This window comes from Cornus florida, unplaced genomic scaffold (assembly GCF_030987335.1).
Source record: "Cornus florida cultivar Cherokee Brave unplaced genomic scaffold, ASM3098733v1 CherokeeBrave_3.0.0_Hap2_Chr02, whole genome shotgun sequence".
NCBI lineage: Eukaryota > Viridiplantae > Streptophyta > Magnoliopsida > Cornales > Cornaceae > Cornus > Cornus florida.
The window spans coordinates 34,174,050-34,200,525 of record NW_026775572.1 but is presented as its reverse complement, the minus strand read 5'-3'; the positions used below and the strand labels follow the sequence as shown (position 1 = coordinate 34,200,525).

Here is a 26,476-nt window from a genome sequence, read left to right as displayed (position 1 = left end):
TACCCAAAAATAATGTTCTAGGTAAGCTTGGGGAGAGTCCTGAGCCATGGTCAGATAATTCGTTACTAGTGCACAAATTATGTGAGTTGATCCTTCATCAAACTTTGGCGTGATGTGCTTTTCATAGTTTATATATATCAAGGGAATGCATCCGTATCATTGTTTTCCAATGACACGATATCGTGTGTTTGACTTGTTATCTGTCCCTTTTGGTTTGGAATCAAATATTGAGCTATCATAATGGATGGGTGAAGGGCTCAAAGCAAATTCTGTTGAATGATTGAGAAGTGATTTTAGCATTGTTATCTATATGAAGTTAATATGGAACAACTTCTCATTCCTCTGAACCAGCATGATATTAAAGATGCAAAGAGAATTCACCGTATGGGTTTTTTTATTTTCTTGCAACAATGGCATCAATGAAATTTCGTTCCTTACTTCCTTTCTCTGCGATTCTTCGACACTTTTTAATTCTTTATGGTGCTTTCTGATACTGCTTCTTTGATGGCCTCTGGAAAGACCCCATATGAACTTTCTACATATCGGTACTCGCCATTGATTGCATTTCTTCTGATGCCAAATTTAATAATCCATCGCTCCTGGGGGAATTTTCTATTTTCTGCTTCAGGTATGGTATTTCATGGTATGGATTGATTGTGTTTATTTGAAGAAATGCAAAAAAATGTTTTCTTTGCATGATTTGTTAACTTTGTTTGATAGGTTGGTTTAAAGTAGTAAAATTGTGAAGTACTGCTGTACACATGCTCTCAGTGCACTTGGAATATGGAAGTATTTAAGGTTCAGTTAAGAATACTAGGCTTCTCTCCATTATGACATGGATGGAGTGTAAGCTCTATTTTGTTCAATGGTGTTTGTTATCATTTAGTGACTCTCATTTGTGATACTGAGACATGGAAAGTAAGGTTTAGCAAGGTACAAGTTTTAAACATTGTCTGGTTAGAGCACCAAATACATATTTCATTCTGTGTCATTATAAATACATAATTATAATTCGTGACTTTCTTTGTGTCGTATTTTCTGGTTTACAGGTAATAATTTAGAAGCTGCATTAGTATGGGCATGTTGTCCATTTGAGAATCTACCCTATGATCTATGCACTTCCTATCATCTTAGTTCTTGATCCTTGCCAGTTCCAATCTATTCAGAATTATGTTCGGACTGATCTCTGGGGTTTTTTTTTCTTTCTATATGGTTGGGAGTTCTTGCATGAGGCCCTGCTATTCCATCTTACGCGTACAGATCCAAGGCACAACTTTTCCATATATTTTTATCACATCTATCTAAACTACGACCTTGAGTTTTCAATCTTAGAGAAACTCATCTCTTTTCTGCCTCAAATTATTGTTTAGCTAGTTCTCATTTTCTGCTTCACTCAGGATTTGCCATTCTGTTTCTTTATGCTGACAGTAGCATTTAATAAGGTTTGTGAATTTAACCTGGTGCCTTGTAATTGAAATCTCTTTTGAATAATGAAACTGGAGCAAGCTCGAATGAATCTTAGTGGTTGCCTTCTAATTTTACAGCGCAGTACTTTGTGTGGTTCTTCTCTGCCTGTTGCCTTTAGTACTGCCATGGTGCCATCATATCAAGCTTAAATGGGAAGGCTTGTCCTATGTTTTATTATGTATGGGAGCATAGACTCATTGATTGATGTAGGGTTATCTGCTAGAATTCAAAGGCAAACAAATCTTTCTTCAGCTTTGTTTTATGCCTTTTTCTCGAGTTCACTTGACTTATAGTAGGAGGAATCTGACTGAATTTATTGGTGTCTGGCTCCAAGAATTGTTTGATCAGAAGTTGAGCATTCGAAGTGGGGACAAAATATATATTGGGTGTGTGTTTTTGGTTGAGTTAACTAAAGTTTGTTTCTTGGAATTTTCGGGCATTACCCAAGAAACGAACCCTTTCAAAAATTCTCGATGGCCGGGCCGAAAGCAGGCCAAGGGAGCGAAAGAAAAAGGAAGGGTTTTGCCCTTGTGCTATTTTTATAGGTATAACTTTACACTTTTCCAATGTGGGACTTAGTAGCTTAAGTGCTATCTATCTTAGTATAATTCTCTCTTGTTTAAGTAGGTGATAGCTTATTCAATCAAATCCAGGGTTCATCCTCAATTCTACACAGAAGACCAATTCTACATATAGTTGATACCATGAATGTTTGTTCTTGTGGTTTCGGGAACATTTTGCCACAAGAAGTTAGATTAGTAGTTTGTTTGCCACAAGAAGTTAAATAGAAGTTTGTGGGTTTGAAACTAAAATTTGGAACTCGGAATTGTAGGGCTCTACCCAAGAAGGGAGCCCTTCCAAAAATTCTCGATGGTCGGGCGGAACCCAAGCCAAAGAGAGCAATAAAAAGGGAAATAGTTTTCAACCAGCAATTGACGCGCCTCAGTTAAAACCTCATAAGCCGCGTCATTGCCCCAAGCGCAATGATACCTTTTTTGAGTTGTCTACATATTGTTTTTATAATAATAAATTTTTCATCAACTTCTTACACTTTTTCGATGTGGGACTTTTATAATTTTCTCAATTAATTCCTAATTCCAAACCAACTCTGCAGAACCCCTTTTGGTAAGTTTACAATAGGTTCTTAATTCTCTCCTTTAATCAAATTAGATTCTTTTATTTAATTTAGCTATACCAAACTGTTCCCGAAATTATAAATTTCAAACATATGCTGAAGATTTTCAACTCTAAAAATTATTAACTAGACTATTATTTGTTTCAAAGGTTTTGTCATAGGAAGCAACTTTCCTGTGAGGAGTGCTACTTTTGTAATACATCCAAGTGGGCCAAGCTGACCCAAAAGGCTACTGCTATTCCATCTTACGCCTACAGATCCAAGATACAACTTTTCCATATATTTTTATCATATCTATCTACACAACTGTCCACTTCGCTCAGGATTTGCCATTCTGTTTCTTTGTGCAGACAGCAGCATATGTAGCATTTAATAAGGTTTGTGAATTTAACCTAGTGCCTTATACTGTCTTTTAAATAATAAAATCTGGAGCGAGCTCGGATGAATCTTAGTGTTTTATTGGCCTATTATTTTGGCAGGTCGTCGCAGTGCAGTACTTTGTGTGGTTCTTCTGCCTGTTGCCTTTGGTACTGCCATGGTGCCATATCAAGCTTAAATGGGAAGGCTTGTCCTATGGTTTATTATGGATGGGAGCACAAACTCATTGGTTGTTGTAGGGTTATCTGCTTGAATTCGAAGGCAAGCAAGTCTTTCTTCGTCTTTGTTTTATGGCTTTTTCTCAAGTTCACTTGACTTATAGCAGGAGGAATCTGACTGAATTTATTGGTGTCCGGCTCCGAAATTGTTTGATCAGAAGTTGAGCATTCGAAGTGTGGACAAAATATATATTGGGTGTGTGTTTTTGCTTGAACTAAAGTTTGTTCCTTGGAATATTAGGGCATTACACAAGAAGGGAACTCTTCCAAAAATTCTCGATGGCCGGGGCTGAAACCGGGCCAAGGGATTGAAAGAAAAAGGAAGGGTTTTGCCCAATTAGGGAGCCACGACCTGCTTCATTGTCTCAAGCTTGTCACATATCGTGCTATTTTTATAGGTATAACGTTACAATTTTCCGATGTGGGACTCATGTAGCATAAATGCTACCTATCTGAGTTCATAATCATCAAACAAGTATAATTCTCACTTCGTTTTAAGATGTCTGGCTTATATTCATTCAAATCCAGGGTTCATTCAACCTCAATTCTACACACCAGACCAACCATGAGTGTTGGTTCTTGTGGGTTCGGGATCCTCTCCAATGCGATGGCATTTAGCCACTAGAAGTTATTAGATCAAAAGTTTGTGGGTGTGAAACTAAAATTTGAAACTCGGAATTTTAGGGCTCTACCCAAAAAGGGAGCCCTTCCAAAAATTCTAGATGGCCGGGCGGAACCCGGGCCAAAGAGAGCAATAAAAAGGGAAATAGTTTTCAACCAGCAATTGACGCGCCTCGGTTAGAACCTCATGAGCTGCGTCATTGCCCCAAGCGCAATGATACTTTTTATGAGTTGCCTACGTATTGCTTTTATAATCATATTTTTACATCAACTTCTTACACTTTTTCGATGTGGGACTATGTCTTTTATAATTTTCTCAATTAATTCCTTATTCCAAACCAACTCTACACAACCCTTTTGGTAAGTTTACAATAGGTTCTTAATTCTCTCCATTAATCAAATTAGAATCTTTTATTTAATTTAGCTATACCAAACTGTGCCCGAAATTATAAATTTCAAACATATGCTGAAGATTTTCAACTCTAAAAATTATGAATTAGACAATTCTTGTTTCAAAGGCTTTGTCCTAGGAAGCAACTTTCCTGTGTGGAGTGCTACTTTTGTAATACATCCAAGTGGGCCGAGCTGACCCCAAAAAACGTGTGTTTGATTAGGAATGTATTTTACCATCATCTCTCAATTTTGTCTAATTTCAATTTTAGGATCCTAATTCGGTGCTCTAAAAATAGACTTATGAGCAAATAAATTTATATCGTCATTTGTTTGATTAAGAGATTGTGTTTCAATCCAATAACTAAGAATTCAATTTAATGTTACTTTTTATATTTAAGGACTAAGACTACAAAACCCTTAAGATTTACTTTATGAGCAAATAACACCCATCTTTTTTTTTTTGGGAAGTGGTAATTAAAAAATAAATATCTTTGTGATATATTTTTAAAAATTTCAGTTTTCATATGTCCTATTACTTTAAATTTTACTTAAGTGAGGTCGTAACACATTTAATTGAATAAGCTCTTCAAACAAACACCTTAGTATCGAATGAGTACACGGTGTGCTAATTGAATGAGATATCTAAAGAAAACCTATAATTAAATTGATAAAAAAATATTGAGCAAAGTACAGAAAAATCTGATCGACTTGTAGTATTTTTCAGTAAACCCTTATTGTCTAATTTTTTAAACACATAATCCCCTCGACTTGTAGCTTTTTTTCAATAAATCTCCCTTATCTAATTTTTTTACCAAAGAACCCCCTCAACTATCTGAAGTGAAGAAAATAATTAATGTTTGGACAAAAATGCCCTTTTATTTAAATCTTAATTCTCACAGACTTCAAAAATTCGTATATCACAAACTGTACATTTAAAAATTGTAAATAATATATGCACGGAAAGTTTATGAAATAAAGATTGCAGAAATATAAGAATTGTACATCAAACCTTCATGACCAGAGAGAAATAGGCAATTTAATAATCTTATTTTATTTTTAAAAAATAAAATATTCGATATATTTGCAAGAAAATTTTAAAAATTATTCATTTACATATGGAGCCGAATATATAAAAAATTTAGCTCCAACAGAGATCGATTTCATGAAATATCATATTTTGTGTTAAAGTATTTTTATTCTTTTATAGACTCACCATTTAAAAAATAAATAAAAATGAATATTCGGTTTTTTTTTATTTTTTATTATATGTTGTGCTCCATATGAAAATGAATAATTCTAAAAATTTTCTTGCTAATAACTTTAATATTTTATAAAAAATAAATAAAATAATATTGCTGTAATAGATTTTTATATTGTCTATTTCTCTTTGGTTATGAAGTTTTGTTACAAAAAAGAGTTATATTTCTGGAATTCTTGTTTTATAAGCTTTTCGTGCATATATTCTTTGTAATATTTGGGCGTACGGTTTGTGAGATATGAATTTTTGAAGTTCAAAAAAATTACAATTTAAATAAAATGGCATTTTGGTCCAAATACCGACACTTTTACCCCCTTAGATAGTTGATGGGGGTTCTTTGGTAAAAAATTAGATAATGGGATTTATTGGAAAGTGCTACAAGTCGAGGGAGTTATTTGATAAAAAAAATTAGACGAGAGAGTTTACTAAAAAAGACTACAAGTTGAGAGAGTTTTTCTGAAATGATTTAGAAAATAAAAATTCAATATAGGCACGGGTTATTTAATGTATATATAAATCATTAAATAAAAAATCACTATGTAGTATATATATAGTGAATTTTTATATTTTCTAAATAATTTCCTAAAACAAAATATACATACTAGTATATACATATATATAATTTCCTAAATCATTTCAGAAAATATAAAATTGAATTTTTATTTTCTAAAACATTTCAGAAAATAATTTGTGATGGTTGCTATTTAGTGCTCACATGCCCAACGCAAACTCTATTCCAACTCTTCTTCATTGGTCACAGTCTTAATTTTGCTTTTATTGGTGTCAATTGCGATGGCTATTACTATTTAGTGCTCACATGCCCCAACACTAACTCTGTTTCAACTCTTCATTGGTCAAAATTTGGACCAAATGGGAATCCCCATTCCTCTTTTCAAACCCAATTATTGCTTCAATTTGGGACCTAACAATTGATGTGTGTCTTTCAACTTTTTTAAATTTTTGGATAGTTGAATTCTTTGCATGCCACCAATCATTCCTTCAAATATCAATGGGTATTTTTGCCTATACATTATGTCACGCTTCAATTTTTGATATTTTTTTATATTATAATCTTATCTAATTCTAGAACAACATAATGTAATGGGGCCAAGCCTAGAACTCTTGCAATGGAAAATGTGATGCATGAATATCTTAAATTTTTTATCTCGACATTGTAGTGTCGAGTAATGCACCACCACGCACATGCGATACTTATGTTGCACGTGCTCTAGGCAATTATCGAATTTTTTTTTAGAATGATGAAAATTTTACCCTCCACAATTTACAAATGAGATATTCCACTCTGCATTGAATTTTATACTTTACATATACATGAATCAAAGACAATAGTCGTAAGATTTCGCACAAAGGTAAATATAGGCACTGTTTTTTTTTTCCCCCCCTGCTTTTCTATTATTGAATCGATATTTATGCTCTTAATTCTTCAATTAGAACCTTCAATTAATGCAGAGTCGTAAATTACGGTGGTGGACCAAATCTACATCCATTGAGAACTTGTCTCCTTACACAACACACTAATTTTGAAGCCGGTCCATTAACTATTTGATTGAATGTCTCAACTAAACTGTTGTTTCTACACTGTCCTGGCCGGAATCAGAAATGCTGAATGGATACTTTGCATTACAGGCTTTATCTCATAAAGCAGAAAACTCAAGTCCAATTCGGATTCCAGGACAGAGTAACACCTTCATCATTTACCGGGGGAAAAAAAAAAAAACACCTTCATCCATATCAATCGACCGACTTCTCCTTGTTCATGGTGTGTTCCTCATGTTGATCGTCTCAAGTTGACCATTTGGTTGTCAATGCATCCTATTGTGGCCTACAGGTATAGGTCATATCCTTCATCAAACTTTGGTGTGATGTGCTTTTCGTAGTTTATATATCAAGGGAATGCATCCATATCATTGTTTTCCAATTATATGATATCGTGTGTCCGACTTGTTATCTGTCCCTTCTGGTTTGGAATCAAATATTGAGCTATCATAATGGATGGCAAGGGCTCAAAGCAAATTCTGTTGAATGATTGAGAAGTGATTTTAGCATTTTTATCTATATGAAGTTATATGGAACAACTTCTCATTCCTCTGAACCAGAATGATATTCAAGATGCAATAGAATTTACCGTATGGGTTTTCTATTTTCTTGCAGTTTCATTGAAATTTCGATCCCTACTTCTTTTCTCTGCGATTCTTCGACACTTTTTAATTCTTTATGGTGTTTTCTTGTACTGCTTCTTTGATGGCCTCTGGAAAGACCCCATACAAACTTTCTACATATCGGTACTCGCCATTGATTGCATTTCTTCTTATGCCAAATTGAATAATCCATCGCTCCTGGGGGAATTTTCTGTTTTCTGCTTCTGGTATGGTATTTCATGGTATGGATTGATTTTGTTTATTTGAAGAAATGAAAAAAATGTTTTCTTGCACGATTTGTTAACTTTGTTTGATAGGCTTGTTTAAAGTAGTAAAATTGTGAAGTACTGTACACATGCTCTCAGTGCACTTGGAATATGGAAGTATTTAAGGTTTAGTTAAGAATATTAGGCTTCTCTCCATTATGACTTGGATGGAGTGTAAGCTTTATTTTGTTCAATGGTGTTTGTTATCATTTAGTGACTCTCATTTGTGATACTGAGACATGGAAAGTAAGGTTTAGCAAGGTACAAGTTTTAAACATTGCTAGTTAAAGCACCAAATACAGGTAATAATTTAGAAGCTGCATTGGTATGGGCTGCTTGTCCATTTGAGAATCTACCCTATGATCTATGCACTTCCTATCATCTTAGTTCTTGATCCTTGCCAGTTCCAATCTATTCAGAATTATGTTCGGACTGATCTCTGGGGTTTTTTTTCTTTCTATATGGTTGGGAGTTCTTGCATGAGGCCCTGCTATTCCATCTTACGCGTACAGATCCAAGGCACAACTTTTCCATATATTTTTATCACATCTATCTAAACTACGAACTTGAGTTTTCAATCTTAGAGAAACTCATCTCTTTTCTGCCTCAAATTATTGTTTAGCTAGTTCTCATTTTCCGCTTCACTCAGGATTTGCCATTCTGTTTCTTTGTGGTGACAGTAGCATTTAATAAGGTTTGTGAATTTAACCTGGTGCCTTGTAATTGAAATCTCTTTTGAATAATGAAATCTGGGGCAAGCTCGAATGAATCTTAGTGGTTGCCTTCTAATTTTACAGCGCAGTACTTTGTGTGGTTCTTCTCTGCCTGTTGCCTTTAGTACTGCCATGGTGCCATCATATCAAGCTTAAATGGGAAGGCTTGTCCTATGTTTTATTATGTGTGGGAGCATAGACTCATTGATTGATGTAGGGTTATCCGCTAGAATTCAAAGGCAAGCAAGTCTTTCTTCAGCTTTGTTTTATGCCTTTTTCACGAGTTCACTTGACTTATAGTAGGAGGAATCTGACTGAATTTATTGGTGTCTGGCTCTGGGAATTGTTTGATCAGAAGTTGAGCATTCGAAGTGGGGACAAAATATATATTGGGTGTGTGTTTTTGGTTGAGTTAACTAAAGTTTGTTTCTTGGAATTTTCGGGCATTACCCAAGAAGGAACCCTTTCAAAAATTCCCGATGGCTGGGCCGAAAGCAGGCCAAGGGAGCGAAAGAAAAAGGAAGGGTTTTTCCCTTGTGCTATTTTTATATGTATAACTTTACACTTTTCCGACGTGGGACTTAGTAGCATAAGTGCTATCTATCTTAGTATAATTCTCTCTTGTTTAAGTAGGTGATGCGAAAGAAAAAGGAAGGGTTTTTCCCTTGTGCTATTTTTATAGGTATAACTTTACACTTTTCCGATGTGGGACTTAGTAGCATAAGTGCTATCTATCTTGGTATAATTCTCTCTTGTTTAAGTAGGTGATGGCTTATTCAATCAAATCCAGGGTTCATCCTCAATTCTACACACAAGACCAATTCTACATATAGTTGATACCATGAATGTTTGTTCTTGTGGTTTCGGGTTCCTCTCCATGGGACATTTTGCCACAAGAAGTTAGATCAGAAGTATGTGGGTTTGAAACTAAAATTTGGAACTCGGAATTGTAGGGCTCTACCCAAGAAGGGAGTCCTTCCAAAAATTCTCGATGGCCGGGCGGAACCCGGGCCAAAGAGAGCAATAAAAAGGGAAATAGTTTTCAACCAGCAATTGACGCGCCTCGGTTAAAACCTCATGAGCTGCGTCATTGCCCCAAGCGCAATGATACTTTTTATGAGTTGCCTACGTATTGCTTTTATAATTATAATTTTTTCATCAACTTCTTACACTTTTTCGATGTGGGACTTTTATAATTTTCTCAATTAATTCCTAATTCCAAACCAACTCTGCACAACCCTTTTGGTAAGTTTACAATAGGTTCTTAATTCTCTCCTTTAATCAAATTAGATTCTTTTATTTAATTTAGCTATACCAAACTGTGCCCGAAATTATAAATTTCAAACATATGCTGAAGATTTTCAACTCTAAAAATTATTAATTAGACTATTATTTGTTTCAAAAGTTTTGTCCTAGGAAGCAACTTTCTTGTGAGGAGTGCTACTTTTGTAATACATCCAAGTGGGCCGAGCTGACCCAAAAGGCTACTGCTATTCCATCTTACGCCTACAGATCCAAGATACAACTTTTCCTTATATTTTTATCATATCTATCTACACAACAACTGTCCACTTCGCTCAGGATTTGCCATTCTGTTTCTTTATGCAGACTGCAGCATATGTAGCATTTAATAAGGTTTGTGAATTTAACCTAGTGCCTTGTACTGTCTTTTAAATAATGAAATTTGGAGCGAGCTCGGATGAATCTTAGTGTTTTATTGGCCTATTATTTTGGCAGGTCGTCGCAGTGCAGTACTTTGTGTGGTTCTTCTGCCATGGTGCCATATCAAGCTTAAATGGGAAGGCTTGTCCTTTGGTTTATTATGGATGGGAGCACAAACTCATTGGTTGTTGTAGGGTTATCTTCTTGAATTTGAAGGCAAGCAAGTCTTTCTTCAGCTTTGTTTTATGGCTTTTTCTCAAGTTCACTTGACTTATAGCAGGAGGAATCTGACTGAATTTATTGGTGTCCGGCTCCGGAATTGTTTGATCAGAAGTTGAGCATTTGAAGTGGGGACAAAATATATATTGGGTGTGTTTTTGCTTGAACTAAAGTTTGTTCCTTGGAATATTACCCTTCCAAAAATTCTCAATGGCCGGGGCTGAAACCAGGCCAAGGGATTGAAAGAAGAAGGAAGGGTTTTGCCACGACCTACTTCATTGTCGCAAGCTTGTCACATATCGTGCTACTTTTATAGGTATAACATTACAATTTTCCGATGTGGAACTTATGTAGCATAAGTGATACCTATCTGAGTTCTAATCATCAAACAAGTATATATACTTCTTATTATAGATGTCTGGCTTATATTCAATCAAATCCAGGGTTCATTCAACCTCAATTCTACACACAAGACCAACCATGAGTGTTTGTTCTTGTGGTTTCGGGATCCTCTCCAGTGGGATGCATTTAGCCATCGGAAGTTATTAGATCAAAAGTTTGTGGGTGTGAAACTAAAATTTGAAACTCGGAATTGTAGGGCTTTACCCAAAAAGGGAGCCCTTCCAAAAATTCTCGATGGCCGGGCGGAACCCAAGCCAAAGAGAGCAATAAAAAGGGAAATAGTTTTCAACCAGCAATTGACGCGCCTCGGTTAGAACCTCATGAGCTGCGTCATTGCCCCAAGCGCAATGATACTTTTTATGAGTTGCCTACGTATTGTTTTTATAATTATAATTTTTTCATCAACTTCTTACACTTTTTCGATGTGGGACTATGTCTTTTATAATTTTCTTAATTAATTCCAATTTCCAAACCAACTCTACACAACCCTTTTGGTAAGTTTACAATAGGTTCTTAATTCTCTCCTTAATCAAATTGGAATCTTTTATTTAATTTAGCTATACCAAACTGTGCCCAAAATTATAAATTTCAAACATATGCTGAAGATTTTCAACTCTAAAAATTGTTAATTAGACTATTCTTTGTTTCAAAGGCTTTGTCCTAGGAAGCAACTTTCCTGTGAGGAGTGCTACTTTTGTAATACATCCAAGTGGGCCGAGCTGACACAAAAAAACGTGTGTTTGATTAGGAATGTATTTTCCCATCATCTCTCAATTTTCTCTAATTTCAATTTTAGGATCCTAATTCGGTGCTCTAAAAATAGACTTCTGAGCAAATAAATTTATATCGTCATTTTGTTTGATTAAGAGATTGTGTTTCAATCAATTACTAAGAATTCAATTTAATGTTACTTTTTATATTCAAGGACTAAGACTATAACACCCTTAAGATTTACTTTATGAGCAAATAACACCCATCTTTTTTTTTGGAAGTGGTAATGAAAAAATAAATGTCTTTGTGATATATTTTTAAAAATTTCAGTTTTCATATGTCCTATTACTTTAAATTTTACTTATCATAAGTCCTATTACTTTAAATTTTACTTAAGTGAGGTCGTAACACATTTAATTGAATAAGCTCTTCAAACAAACACCTTAGTATTGAATGAGTACACGGTGTGCTAATTGAATGAGATATCTAAAAGAAAACCTATAATTAAATTGATAAAAAAAATATTGGGCAAAGTACAGAAAACCCCATCGACTTGTAGCATTTTCCGTAAACCCCTATTGTCTATTTTTTTTAAACACATAATCCCCTCGACTTGTAGCTTTTTTTCAATAAATCTCCCTTATCTAATTTTTTACCAAAGAACCCCCTCAACTATCTGAAGAGGGTAAAAGATTTAATGTTCTGACCAAAATGCCATTTTATTTAAATTTTAATTCTCACAGACTTCAAAAATTCATATATCACAAACTGTACATTTAAAAATTGTAAATAATATATGCACGGAAAGTTTATGAAATAAGGATTGCAGAAATATAAGAATTGTACATCAAACCTTCATGACCAGAGAGAAATAGGCAATTTAAAAATCAACTCCAACAATCTTATTTTATTTTTAAAAAATAAAATATTCGATATATTTGCAAGAAAATTTTCAGAATTATTCATTTAAATATGGAGCCGAATATATAAAAAATTTAGTCCCAACAAAGATCGATTTCATGAAATATCATATTTTGTGTCAAAGTATTTTTATTCTTTTAAAGACTCACCATTTAAAAAATAAATAAAAATGAATATTCGGTTTTTTTTATTTTTCATTTTTTATTTTTTTTTATATATATGTTGTGCTCTATATGAAAATGAATAATTCTAAAAAATTTCTTAGTAATAACTTGAATATTTTATAAAAAATAAATAAAATAATATTGCTGTAATAATTTTTTATATTGTCTATTTCTCTTTGGTTATGAAGTTTTGTTACAAAAAATTTATATTTTTGGAATTCTTGTTTTATAAGCTTTTCGTACATATATTATTTGTAATATTTGGGCGTACGGTTTGTGAGATATGAATTTTTGAAGTTTGAAAAAATTACAATTTAAATAAAATGACATTTTGGTCCAAATACCGACACTTTTGCCCCTTTAGATAGTTGATGGGGGTTCTTTGGTAAAAAATTAGATAATGGGATTTATTGGAAAGTGCTACAAGTCGAGGGGGTTCTTTGATAAAAAAAATTAGACGAGAGAGTTTACTAGAAAAGACTACAAGTCGAGAGAGGTTTTCTGAAATGATTTAGAAAATAAAAATTCAATATAGGCACTGATTATTTAATGTATATACAAATCATTAAATTAAAATTCAATATGTAGTATATATATACATACTGAATTTTTATATTTTCTAAATAATTACCTAAAACAAAATATACATACTAGTATATACATATATATAATTTCCTAAATCATTTCAGAAAATATAAAATTGAATTTTTATTTTCTAAAACATTTCAGAAAATAATTTGTGATGGTTGCTATTTAGTGCTCACATGCCCAACGCAAACTCTATTTCAACTCCTCTTCATTTGTCAGTCTTAATTTTGCTTTTATTGGTGTCAGTTGCCATGGCTATTACTATTTAGTGCTCACATGTCCCAACACTAACTCTGTTTCAACTCTTCATTGGTCACAATTTGGACCAAATGAAAATCCCCATTCCTCTTTTCAAACCCTATTATTGCTTCAATTTGGGACCCAACAATTGATGTGTGTCTTTCAACTTTTTTGAATTTTTGGATAGTTTGAATTCTTTGCATGCCACCAATCATTCCTTCAAATATCAATGGGTATTTTGTCTATCAATTATGTCACGCTTCAATTTTCGATTTTTTTTTTATTATAATCTTATCTAATTCTAGAACAACATAATGTAATGGGGCCAAGCCTAGAACTCTTGCAATGGAAAATGTGATGCATGAATATCTTAAATTTTTTATCTTGACATTGTAGTGTCGAGTAATCCACCACCATGCACATGTAATACTTATGTTGCACGTGCACTAGGCAATTATTGAAAAAATTTCTTAGAATGGTGAAAATTTTACCCTCCACAATTTACAAATGAGATATTCCACTCTCTATTGAATTTTATATTTTACATATATATGAATCAAAGACAGAGTAGTCGTGAGATTTCGCACAAAGGTAAATATAGGCACTGCCTTTTTTTTTCCCTGCTTTTCTATTCTTGAATCGATATTTATGCTCTTAATTCTGCAATTAGAACCTTCAATTAATGCAGAGTCGTAAATTAAGGTGGTGGACCAAATCTACATCCATTGAGAACTTGTCTCCTTACACAACACACTTGAAGCCTGTCCATTGACTGTTTGATTGAATGTCTCAACTAAACTGTTGTTTCTACACTGTCCTGGCCGGAATCAGAAATGCTGAATGGATACTTTGCATTACAGGCTTTATCCCATAAAGCAGAAAACTTAAGTCCATTTCGGATTCCAGGACAGAGTAACACCTTCATCATTTACCGGGGGAAAAAAAAACACCTTCATCCATATCAATCGACAGACTTCTCCTTGTTCATGGTGTGTTCCTCATGTTGATCGTCTCAAGTTGACCATTTGGTTGTCAATGCATCCTATTGTGGCCTACAGGAATTGGTCATATCCTTCATCAAACTTTGGTGTGATGTGCTTTTCATAGTTTATATATCAAGGGAATGCATCCATATCATTGTTTTCCAATGATATGATATCGTTTGTCTGACTTGTTATTGTCCCTTCTGATTTGGAATCAAATATTGAGCTATCATAATGGATGGGTGAAGGGCTCAAAGCAAATTCTGTTGAATGATTGAGAAGTGATTTTAGCATTTTTATCTATATGAAGTTAATATGGAACAACTTCTCATTCCTCTGAACCAGCATGATATTCAAGATGCAAATAGAATTCACCGTATGGGTTTTTTATTTTCTTGCAGCAATGGCATCAATGAAACTTTGTTCCCTACTTCTTTTCTCAGCAATTCTTCAACTCTTTTTAATTCTTTATGGTGAATGGCATGACACTGATATGGTGGTCAGATATACAGATGTTGATTACCTTGTGTTTTCTGAAACCGCTTCTTTGATGGCCTCTGGAAAGTCCCCATACGAACTTTCTACATATCGGTACTCGCCATTGATTGCATTTATTCTTATGCCAAATTCAATAATCGATCGCTCATTGGGGAATTTTCTGTTTTCTGCTTCAGGTATGGGCTTGTTGTTCATTTGAGAATCTACCCTATCATCTTAGTTCTTGATCCTTGCCAATTCCAATCTATTAGAATTCCTCCATTATGGACTGGAATTCTAGTAAAGGAATGTAAGCCCAGAGACTTGGTGGCATGGGAGCTACTGATCCATGCCATTTATGGGTTGCTTTGATAAACATGTTTTTGAGAGAGAGAGAATTATGTTCGGACTGATCTCTGGGGTTTTGTTCTTGCTATATGGTTGGCAGTTCTTGCATGAGGCCCTTCTATTCCATCTTACGCGTACAGATCCAAGCCACAACTTTTCCATATATTTTTATCACATATATCTACACTACAACCGTGAGTTTTCAATCTTAGAGAAACTCATATCTTTTCTGCTAGAGAAACTCATCTCTTTTCTGCTACTTCGCTCAGGATATCCTGCTATTTTTATAGGTATGTAGCACAAGTGTTCAACCTCAATTCTACACACAAGACCAATTCTACATAGCATTTTGACAGTGATTTCAAACTCGGAATTGTAGGGCTCTCTACACAAGAAGAGAGCCCTTCCAAAAATTCTCGATGGCCGGGCAAAACCCAAGCCAAAGAGAGCAATAAAAAGGGAAATAGTTTTCAACCAGCAATTGACGCGCCTCGGTTAAAACCTCATGAGCTGCGTCATTGCCCCAAGCGCAATGATACCTTTCAAAAGTTGTCTACATATTGTTTTTATAATTATAATTTTTCCTCAACTTCTTACAATTTTTCGATGTGGGACTATGTCACATAGGTTGTAGTTATTATAATTTTCTCAATTAATTCCTAGTTCCAAACCAACTTTGCACAACCCTTTTGTTAAGTTTACAACAGGTTCTTAATTCTCTCCATTAATCAAATTAGAACCTTCTATTTAATGTAGCTATACCAAGCTGTGTCCGAAATTATAAATTTCAAACATATGCTGAAGATTTTAAACTCTAAAAATTATTAATTAGACTATTATTTGTTTCAAGGTTTTGTCCTAGGAAGCAACTTTCCTGTGAGGAGTGCTACTTTTGTAATACATCCAAGTGGGCCGAGCTGACCCAAAAGGCGGCTACTTATTTTTACTACACTACTTTGCGTAACAATATAATTTTTTTTTTTTTTCGTTTTTTTTTTATTTTTTTATTTTTGTTAGGGATTAGTTGGTGCCAAGACTTGAACCCATGCGCTTTAAGAGGCAACGGGAGGCATCTTACTAGCTAGGCTAGAAAATTTTGGCTTTGCGTAACAATGTTGGTTGGGTTAGACTTAATATGAATTTATATTATTTTATTGGTCAGTTTTGAACCCACTATTACACGTTAATTATTTTACTCATTGACTTTCTTAGTTCTAGAAACCCAGTTTGGGAATTTAAAAAGTAGTTTATTTATATTCTAATTATATTCCTTGTGACCTGTTCTACCATGTTGCTTTATTTATTTATTTATTATTATTATTATTTTTCTAAACGTCTCTCTCTATGAATAACTTGTATGTCAAACAAATTCATATATGTATGTTAAATAAATTTTTTCTCAAATAAATATTTCATGAGAAAATATATTCTTCTTTTTCACAATTTTGGTTCTTCTTAAGTTGTTGTGTAATTATAAAAATTAATTAATAACTTAATGTGTATGTGGGTAAAAGTAAAATAATAAGTTAATGTTGAATTTTGAAAGGTGAGGGTTGGAGTTTTTCTGAGTTTTTTTTTTTTTTTTAAATAATAATAATAAAATAAAAATAAAAATAAACTGTTGGAGGGAGTAGATTGCTATATCCTAAATTAGAGGGACAACAAAGCAAAAATCCACCGACATGCTCTTTTCTTCACTTAAAAAAAATTACAAAAAAAAAAAGGTCATAAGGTAACTCAAAAGGCTCTTTTCAAAGTGTGTTTCATAAAGTAATATAATTAGAATATAAATAAACCACTTTTTAGATTCTCAAACTAGGTTTATAGAACCGAGAAAGTCAATGAGTAAAATAATTGACGTGTAATAGTGGGCTTAAAACTGACCAATAAAATCACGCTAGCAACAGTCGCCACCTCAAATTTATATTGTCAGTTGTTTGATTAAGAGATTGTGTTTCAATCCAATAGCTAAGAATTCAAGTTAATGTTACTTTTTATATTTAAGGACTAGGTGTTGTTTGATTATTTAATTCAACGCATAATTTTGAATGTATTAAGTACTTATTCAATTAAGTGCATTTGATAATGCATTTTGAATATCGCTGAAAACGGTAAGAGCCACTTAAAATGAGATAAAATTTTAAGTGATAGAGACATCACTTATCACTGAATGTTGAACATTGAAAATTAAAAAATATTTCAAAAAAAATTTATTTTTTAATTTTCATTCAAAAACTTTAGCGCTTAAAATTCAGCTCTTAAAATTTTCAGTACTTAATTTTCAGTTTTATCAAACAGCACATAAATATCTAAAACACTCATAAGGCTTACTTTTTTAGCAAATAACACTCATTTATTTTACTTTGGATATGTAACTACTTCAAGAATTAAAAAATACTGTAAATAATGACTTTTTTGGCTGTTATCGTTAATAATGCACCGTTAAAAAAACATGTGTCTAGCACATGATTGATTAAATTTAATAAAGTCCAAAACTATCATTTATTGATTCCCAAAACGTCATTCCTTGTTGTATATAAATCTAAAAAATAAAAGATATAATAGTAATTTTACATTAACTGAATTTTTATTTATTTTTAATTGTAGGAATGATATTTTAGTATTTTTATCACCCACTCCGCTAATTGAAGGAAGGCTCTTATTGGCCCCTACAATAAATGTGTGGTTTGAGAACCTATAAGCCTTTAAGGAGTTATATGAGCTATATATATATATATATACATGAGTTTTAAATGCTCGCGAGCCTATATTTAATACAAAAAATAAATATGCTGCACTTTTAAAGTGAATTGACATTATTCATCTAACTCATAAATAAAAGAAATCTATATTATTATGGAATTTTTTTTTCCCCCTACATATTGTGAATGTCTCCTCCATTTAGTGAATAAATTTACTAACTAATCAAATTTTAGAAAGAAAATAATAATCACATTATGTAGGAGGTCTGTATTTGGTGGCATTTATTCAACTTAGTTTTTGACTCATTTAAATCAAATCAATTTTAATTCCCAAATCATTCAGTTTTTAACTTCAACAATTTTTATTTTTATTTTTCTCTCTCTTAAATTATTTGATGTATTGTTATATGTTTAATGATAGGGTGTCTGACACATTCGACCAAATTTATGTAAGTACTGGTCATCCCTATTCACATAACTCGGATTATTTATCATTATTCTTGTTATGTTAACACTCAAAAAAAAGAAAAAAAGAAAAACACGAGAGTTTAGCTGTTCGTTGATCACGAAATTGCGTATTTCAAGCTTTTTCTTTGATTCCCAATACCATCTCTGAAATGGGTTTTTGGAGTGAGACAAAGATGATCAACATATCTTATTCTCAACATTTGTTACTCTAAATGGCATATAGAGGAGATCAACATGAAGACGAGACTATGAATCAAAGACTCTTGGCAGGAGTACGATGTCGAAATAAAAGTAAGCCTCAACAAAAACGCAATGATGCTATTTTTAAGTTCCCATGGACCAATTCTACATTTGGTTGATACCATGAATGTTTGTTCTTGTGGTTTCAGCATCCTCTCTGGTGGGATGCAAATCATCAAAATTTTGCCACAAGAAGTTAGATCAGAAGCTCGTGGTTATGAAATTAAAATTTGGAACTCAGAATTGTTTGGGCTTTACCTAAGGGAGCCTTTCCAAAAATTCTCTGTGCTCGGGCAGAACCCAGGCCAAAGAGAGCAATAAAAAGGGATATAGTTTTCAACCAGCAATTGATGCGCCTCGGTTTTGTTTCGAAACCTTCAGGCAAATTCTTTTCTAACTCTCCTCTTAGGACCCATAAATTTATCACCTTGAGTATCAATGTTTAGATTAAATTTATTGTTTACAATCATAGTTAGATCAGAATAACTAAAAGGATAAATTATTATATTTTTATTTTTGGATTAGTAGATTTTAAATTGTATATATATGTGTTACTTATATTTTAAAAATCAAGTTATAGGTTGATCTTGGACCTATTAGGATTAATAAGGGTTTCTAGAGTTTCTGGAATTTTTTGGTAATTTTAAGAATCTTCTAGATATTTTTCTGAATTTATTTTATATTTTTTTGAATTTTGTTATAATTATAAATGTGCATAAATAAAATATTTATACTGTTCTATGAATTAGAGGCTGCGGCGCATCAATAGGGTTTCTGATCCAGTGTGGTCGTTTGCACGGTAGGTTAGTGCAACCCCTAATCTAAGCCATGGGTTTAACTTAATATATAATGGATTAATTCGGTGCTATGCGGCACATGATAAGATGATGCACATGGGGATCTGGTGGTTTAGATTAATTAATACAAGGGTGAGGGATTAGGTACATCACGGCACATGGAAAGATGGTGCGCTTGTACACGTGTACCGTGGATGTAGAATGGTCAACAATAGATTGATCCAGTGTGGCTGCGTCTTGTAGCTACGGTGCGCCCAACTAATGAGGAGAGGCTAGCACACGCAGAGGGCAAATTAGGCGCGTGTACAGCGCGTGTAGGCGAGTGAGGACAGCTGCCACTGTGTATAAGCGCATGGAAGCGTGTGCGGTAAAACCAGGCGCGTGGGGGCGCGTAGGGCACTGTTTAGGGTCTCATTAAGGTCCTGTGAGGTCCGGTGAATTTTCAGAATTGGTTTTAAGCCTGTTAGGGTTGAAAATAACTCCTAGAAGAGGTGTTCTTGGTGTCCGAAAAGCCATAGAGTGTTACTACAATGATTGATAGCATTTATTTTGCGTAAATATAATAACTTATTATATTGTTATGGAATGTGGGGTATATATGTATATATATATATAATTATGTATATATGTGTGTAAGTGGATTTTATTAAATTGTGATTAGTATGGAAGGAAGGATATATATGTATATATATATACATATATATATATATATATATATAGAATTTAAATAATCAAGGATTATTAGGGGAAGTTTATACACATATATATTATATAATATATGTGTATATATATGTCTGTTAATTAAGATTATTAGTATTTTTTTTTTATCTGGTATATATGGATAGACTGGTTGTTAAATTAGGGATGTACTTATAGTCTACATGAGATATCTATGCATAAATTAGTTATCATTGAGCCTACAATTTGTACATGGATGAGTCGTCATAGGCGTAAATATATTGCCTAAGTATTTGTATGAATAAAAAATATACATCGGAAGCATGGATGAGTTGCTAGTTTATTAGTATAAATAAATATACTTAAGGAGGCAAGGTTGAGTTGCCAATATATAAATAAATATATTTTAAATGGTATGGTTGATTTGCCAATGTATAAATAAATATACATACATGGAGGCATGGATGAATTGCCAATATATAAACAAATATATTTATAATGGCATGGTTGATTTGCCAAAGTGTAATTATATTGTTGTGTGTGTTAGATGATTAAAATGTATCATCTATGGTTATTATTTGTGTAAGTTGGATTAGGATTAGATATTCTTAAAGTAGAATAGTCTAGTACCTACAGGTTGGTGTATTATTTTATACATATTAATAAAATAATACTAGTAGTGACATGGATGATTTGTCAAAGTCTAGATATTGACTGTGTGAGTTAAATACTTAACACTACAAGAAAAAAGGGTTTCTACGAGGGGTCAAAAGTGCCGTGAAAAGTTATTCACGGGCATTATAGGCCCTCGTGTATGAGGGTTTCGTAAATACTTAAATTTATTTACAACATGAATATTTACCCGTTAATAATTAACTTACGAGGCACCGAAACATGCCGTAGAAAAGTTTTCTACGGCGAATTGTAACTACTCGTAAATAATCTCACGAGACACCGACGCGTGCCGTAGAAAAGTTTTCTACGACGAATTTGAATTACCCGTAAATAATCTCACAAGGCACCGACGCGTGCCGTAGAAAAGTTTTCTACGATGAATTTAAACTACCCGTAAATAATCTCACAAGGCACCGACGCGTGCCGTAGAAAAGTTTTCTACGACGAATTTGGACTACCGTAAATAATATTTACGGGGGTTTCAAGCTCCCCGTAGATAACATAATTTTTTTAAAAAAAAAATTATAAAAAATTACCCTTAAATGCTACCTAATCATTCACACAACCTGCAATTGGCATCAATTTTCAATTATCATTTAATTCAAAAATATATCAACACATTCATAATTGCAATTCTATATGTTAATGTCAATAACCATAACCTAAACAATCTCTTGAAATACCACTTTAAACATATCAAAAAACTTAAAATATTTTTACAATTCAAGAATTCATGATTGATCAATGTGCCAAAATAGGAAGTAAATCCATTTGCAAAAAAAAATAATTAATTTCCTAGCAATTGAATTTCAATCTGCACTTGTCAAAAACACCACCTGATTTTCCACGGTACAAAATCCAAGCAAGTAGGTGCTCCCACTGGTTCAACAACCAAAACTGGAATAGCAGGGTTGATAAACTTGGCAGCCAATGCAACCCCAGATATCAAACCTCTGCCTAAATTTTTTTTACCAGAAAAAAATGGAAAGCTTATCAAATTAGTAATAAAGATGATGCATAAGTAGAAAAGATGAATTAATACTTACATTAAACAAACCACATAGGAACTATTAGAGTGTCTATTTGCGAGGCTTGCTCCAAAAGCTCCAATGATATGGTACCCTTCCCACTGTGTAAACAATTGAACACTGTCATAGTGCATTCATGCTCATGCCACAAGATTTTATTTTTTTATTTTTTATAATTTCTACATGCATAAATACCTCTCAATGTGAAACATGTTGGAGTTTCAATTGAGAAGGCATGTAGATTTGAAGGACAATGGCAATGCAATTTCTTAAATGTAAAATCAGCATGTTCGGTGCATTCCTTACATAGGAGTCAAGCCTAGAAAATGTCTCTATTTTCCAGAAGTGAGAAAACTACAGGAATGAAAGAGAATCAGCAGCAAATGAGATCTTTTAGGTGTTCCTAGGATTACACTTAATTTATTTGGCCAAGGTATGAAAAATCTAGAATTGATTACAACCATATACTGCTAGTTTTGATCTTCACATTCAAAAAATAAAATGGGAGTGAGTTTAAGGCTGCTTGTAGGTTCCATGGCAGTTAGTTTGCAAGGAAAATATTAGGAAATATATATTACTAATATTTTAGGGTCGTTATAACTAAATGGAAACATTATTTTGTTGGTGCTACATGATGTATGTTTAAGAACATGTTGTTTGTTATTAGACACAGGTACTTCACAAAGAACCTCAACTTATCTCTTCTGGTGTTTGTGAGTGGTGTTTGTGAGTATCCATTTACTTACTACCTTTTATTTAACAAGATCTCTCTATCTATAACATATTCATGTAATTAAATTGGAAATCCTTCAGCCTCTACTAAGGGGTTGTTTAATAATCCATATTTTGTGTTTAGCAATAAAAGCTCAGCACTTCCTAGTTACAACTTAAATAAGTTTTTGCTTTTGTGGTTCCGAATTTTCACTTAGAGAGATTTGGCATGTCACTTCTCATAAGGATTTAGAAGTAAAAATAGAAGTTTATATTTATTGATATTTAGATAAGTAAAATTTTTATATGAGGCTGCCTAAAGGGAGCAAAACTTATGTTCACGTGAATTATATGGGTCATTCAAAAGTTAGGCTATGTTCAAATTTAACACCACCCTGAAAAACTTCAAGAGAATTTGATGAAAAGGTAAACCATCCTAAGCCCCCAAAAAATAACAAACTGAAAAAAATAAATGTTTCAACCTTTTTTTTTTTTTTTTTTTTTTGGCAATTTCACTCCTATAAAGGTCCATCTAACATCTCTTTTAACAACCAATCTAGACATCAGCTAATAAATACTTATAGGGGAAAATTGAGGAAGCTTAATTCTTTGGCAACAATTCAATTCAAGTATATTAAAGGCACATGACCCCCTATACACTGCAAAATTGGTCACTTAAAGGCCCGTGACCCCCTCAAGCATGAGTAAAAAGCATAAAAAAATGTGCAATCAGGAACAGTGTGTATTTGATAGCCATCAGAGAATAACTCGGTGCAGTTTAAGGGCATCTGGGAATTCTAAACTAGTGTTTGAAATGATTACAAGACTATCTATCTATTATCAAAGATCTCCTGATGTAGATAACAATGGTGACATCAAGCTACAAATTGTAAACGATTTTTGAAAAACATACTTGCTCTGACAATCTGCACATTCCCTATTTTCTGGCAGCTTAAGAAGACCATCCAATATCTGCAAAACAAACAGCTTGCAAGATAGTGTTAGTACAAAATTCATAAAAATAAATAGATAGAGAGATTCTGCCATAATGGTAGAATAGTCATGTTAAATTAATTCTTCATCGATAATTAACGCCAGGGTAAACATATAAACACCTATTCCACTCTAGAATAAATAGCTTATATTTTGCATGAAGAGTTGCCTTTTTAAATACAAATACATATTCTTCTTTTAAATTATGAACACATCTTCACACAAAATTTTCAATTTCTTTTATATAAGCATCAATCCATCAATCAATATACATATATACATTTGATGGGGAAAAAATCAATTAAAAGAGGCAAAAGAAAATTACAGTACATTATAAAGAACAAGCAGTTCTTCCAAAGGTGAAAAAATTACTGGGAAAAGTTGATTTCAATGTAGAGTTTTCATTCTAATATATATTTTTTTATTATGAGAAATATCAGTTCGTGCATTGGACACTTAATTACGTTGAAATGACCAAGGTGGTAAAGTACTAATAGGCCAACAGAAAGATTTGTTTTTTAATTGACCCCAAAAATACTAATTCTGTATGAAATACTTTTGGGGTTGGATTGACCATTAAATTGCATAACTATCAATTTAGTGTCTTCAGCATAAGGAATAATCTGGTCATAAAATAAAATGATAAAGCTTACCAATAAAAATTTCCACCGGCTTCCAAAGAGTTTACAAGTATACCATCATAGCAGCAAAAGGCATATACCATGATCAGAAAGACCAATCTGAGAGAAAAAATAAATAAATAAATAACGTACAAACTACCAATAATGATATTGTATCAAGTATACACCAGCACTGATGAGATATTCAAAAGTGTTTAAATTATTTTTTATGCAAAGTTACACAAGACTAGTTGATTTTTGCTGATGGGCATTCAACAGGCGAAAGTCTAAACAATAAAGAAATCTTTAGGAACAAGTGGGAATTTTTTTTGGTAAGCTTTATCATTTTATTACTCCTTATGCTGAAGACACTAATTTTTTCATCAGAATGAACTTGAACAAAGGTCAGAAAGAGTTAAATCGGTGGATTTCCATCCAACATAGCCATGGTGATTGTTAATTTTTTTTATCAGCCTTGTTGTACCTTCCAAATTACTAATTTAATTTTAAAACTGGTGGTATTAGCAAGATGTATAATTATCACTTATATAAGGAACAAATTATCAACTGTTTTCGTATTTCAGTACAAATGGTGAATAGTGGATGCTGGAATATATTTAATGCAAAGTATTTAAGCTAAAGAAAAGGTTCATTGAGGATTCGTGTTTGTTTTACTAAACTATGGTGCATAATACTTGTTCCCGTGGGATTCTAGCAAGTCTATATTCAGGAACAGTGTGTATTTAAAACTACCTACCAGTCACAAGTAAGAAATTGTGTTTCTTTTACATAATTATTTTATGCATCGATTATTTCAGTTAAATTTAATCTTAATTAGCCATTTCCTATGGTTTTTAGTGTTCCATCTCTCGTAATATAATTTTCTTAAAGTCAGCAGCATCTTCTTCATATAGTCATTTCCTAGCATCTGTTTTGGATTTAAAAGATATTGATATTTAGTCATTTATATACTTTTAAAGGCCGTGGAGAAGTCTTTCAAATTAACAGAGTCGCCAGGTATACAATGTCCACATTTTTTGTGTTGCATTTTCCCTTTCATCGAACACAATTCACTGATCAATTAATGCAATATACCTGGACCTATCAAATGATCAATTCTATTTAATGTTATTTAATTTACTAATTTTGGCCACTGATTTTGGTACTAAATGAAATAGAAACGACCACATCTAAATCGTACGGAATACTTAATTATCAAAAATTTGGGATCTACGTTGATACTTGTGGGAGACTCTGGCAATTGATCACAACACTTTTCTTAAAGGGTACACAGAACAATTATGGGCCATCCAAGCAAAATGAAGAAAATAAAATGGAACATACTAGGGGGAAAATGGAACATACCAGTTCATAAAAATAATCCCATTCGACAATGTTGGTACTTGTTCATTTAAATGCTTAAGCTTCTGAACCAGAACAATTGCCACAAATATTGTGAATTTATGGAGTAGATTAAAATGCCTAGATAAGAGTGGAGCAGTCATAAAAAATTAATTTTCGAAAACAAAACAAAAAAATCTCTCAGGTTACATTATTAATTATGAAATTTAACTAACATGATTGCTATTAGTCTTTCAAATTGACCAAAAACTTGGAGTACTTGGTCTGGATCTTTAATGATGACCCAGAAGGAACACACTTGCACTCCTCATAGCATATTCCACATATATAGACTAGGATTTTGTATAAACTGAAAACCCCAACTCAATTTCATAATACACATCAAAGATTAACTCCAATTTCATCAATACATCAGAAAAATTGAAAACCCTAACCTGTTCTTTAACTCCTCTTGTCCAGCTCTAACCTCAAAATCGCATCAGATAAGTCATGCATTCCTCAAATAAAACAAATCAAGTATCAATTAGACAAACACATTGATAAATAAACACAGATATATATATATATATATATAGACACACACACAAACATATGCGCATAACCTTCCGAAAACCCCATTTGATGTAGTAGCAATGACTTTGTCTCTCTAAACCACCGGTGATGGAAGGGTGAGACTAAAACCCTCGAATCTAGATTGAGTTCCAGATATACCTATATATGTACCAAACTCAACAAACTCTTAGACAGTTCTCGCCCAAACAGATCAACACAAATTCATGAAACGTAAAGCTCTTCAATCAGCTAAACACAGCAATCAAACTGAACCATACGGTCTTAAACAGCAAGAGTGAGATCTAATTAGTGAAAATTAACAAGAAA

The 26,476-nt window shown here is 33.0% G+C and overlaps 4 non-coding genes and 3 pseudogenes across 4 annotated transcripts; 2 read left to right on the top strand and 5 right to left on the bottom strand.

Moving 5' to 3' along the window:
- Positions 1 to 477: 477 nt before the first annotated feature.
- On the top strand, positions 478 to 3,363 carry LOC132296025 (GPI mannosyltransferase 1-like; annotated as a pseudogene).
- On the bottom strand, positions 2,300 to 2,455 carry LOC132297700 (U4 spliceosomal RNA). Its single transcript, XR_009479369.1, has one exon. It is a non-coding gene; the product is annotated as a U4 spliceosomal RNA (small nuclear RNA).
- Positions 3,364 to 3,882: 519 nt separating the features above from the next.
- On the bottom strand, positions 3,883 to 4,038 carry LOC132297697 (U4 spliceosomal RNA). Its single transcript, XR_009479367.1, has one exon. It is a non-coding gene; the product is annotated as a U4 spliceosomal RNA (small nuclear RNA).
- Positions 4,039 to 7,557: 3,519 nt separating this feature from the next.
- On the top strand, positions 7,558 to 10,608 carry LOC132296024 (GPI mannosyltransferase 1-like; annotated as a pseudogene).
- On the bottom strand, positions 9,547 to 9,717 carry LOC132297695 (U4 spliceosomal RNA; annotated as a pseudogene).
- A 479-nt stretch (positions 10,609 to 11,087) lies between the features above and the next one.
- Positions 11,088 to 11,243, bottom strand: LOC132297692 (U4 spliceosomal RNA). The gene has a single exon (XR_009479362.1). It is a non-coding gene; the product is annotated as a U4 spliceosomal RNA (small nuclear RNA).
- A 4,459-nt stretch (positions 11,244 to 15,702) lies between these two features.
- LOC132297687 (U4 spliceosomal RNA) lies at positions 15,703 to 15,860 on the bottom strand. The gene has a single exon (XR_009479358.1). It is a non-coding gene; the product is annotated as a U4 spliceosomal RNA (small nuclear RNA).
- Between the last annotated feature and the right edge of the window lie 10,616 nt (positions 15,861 to 26,476).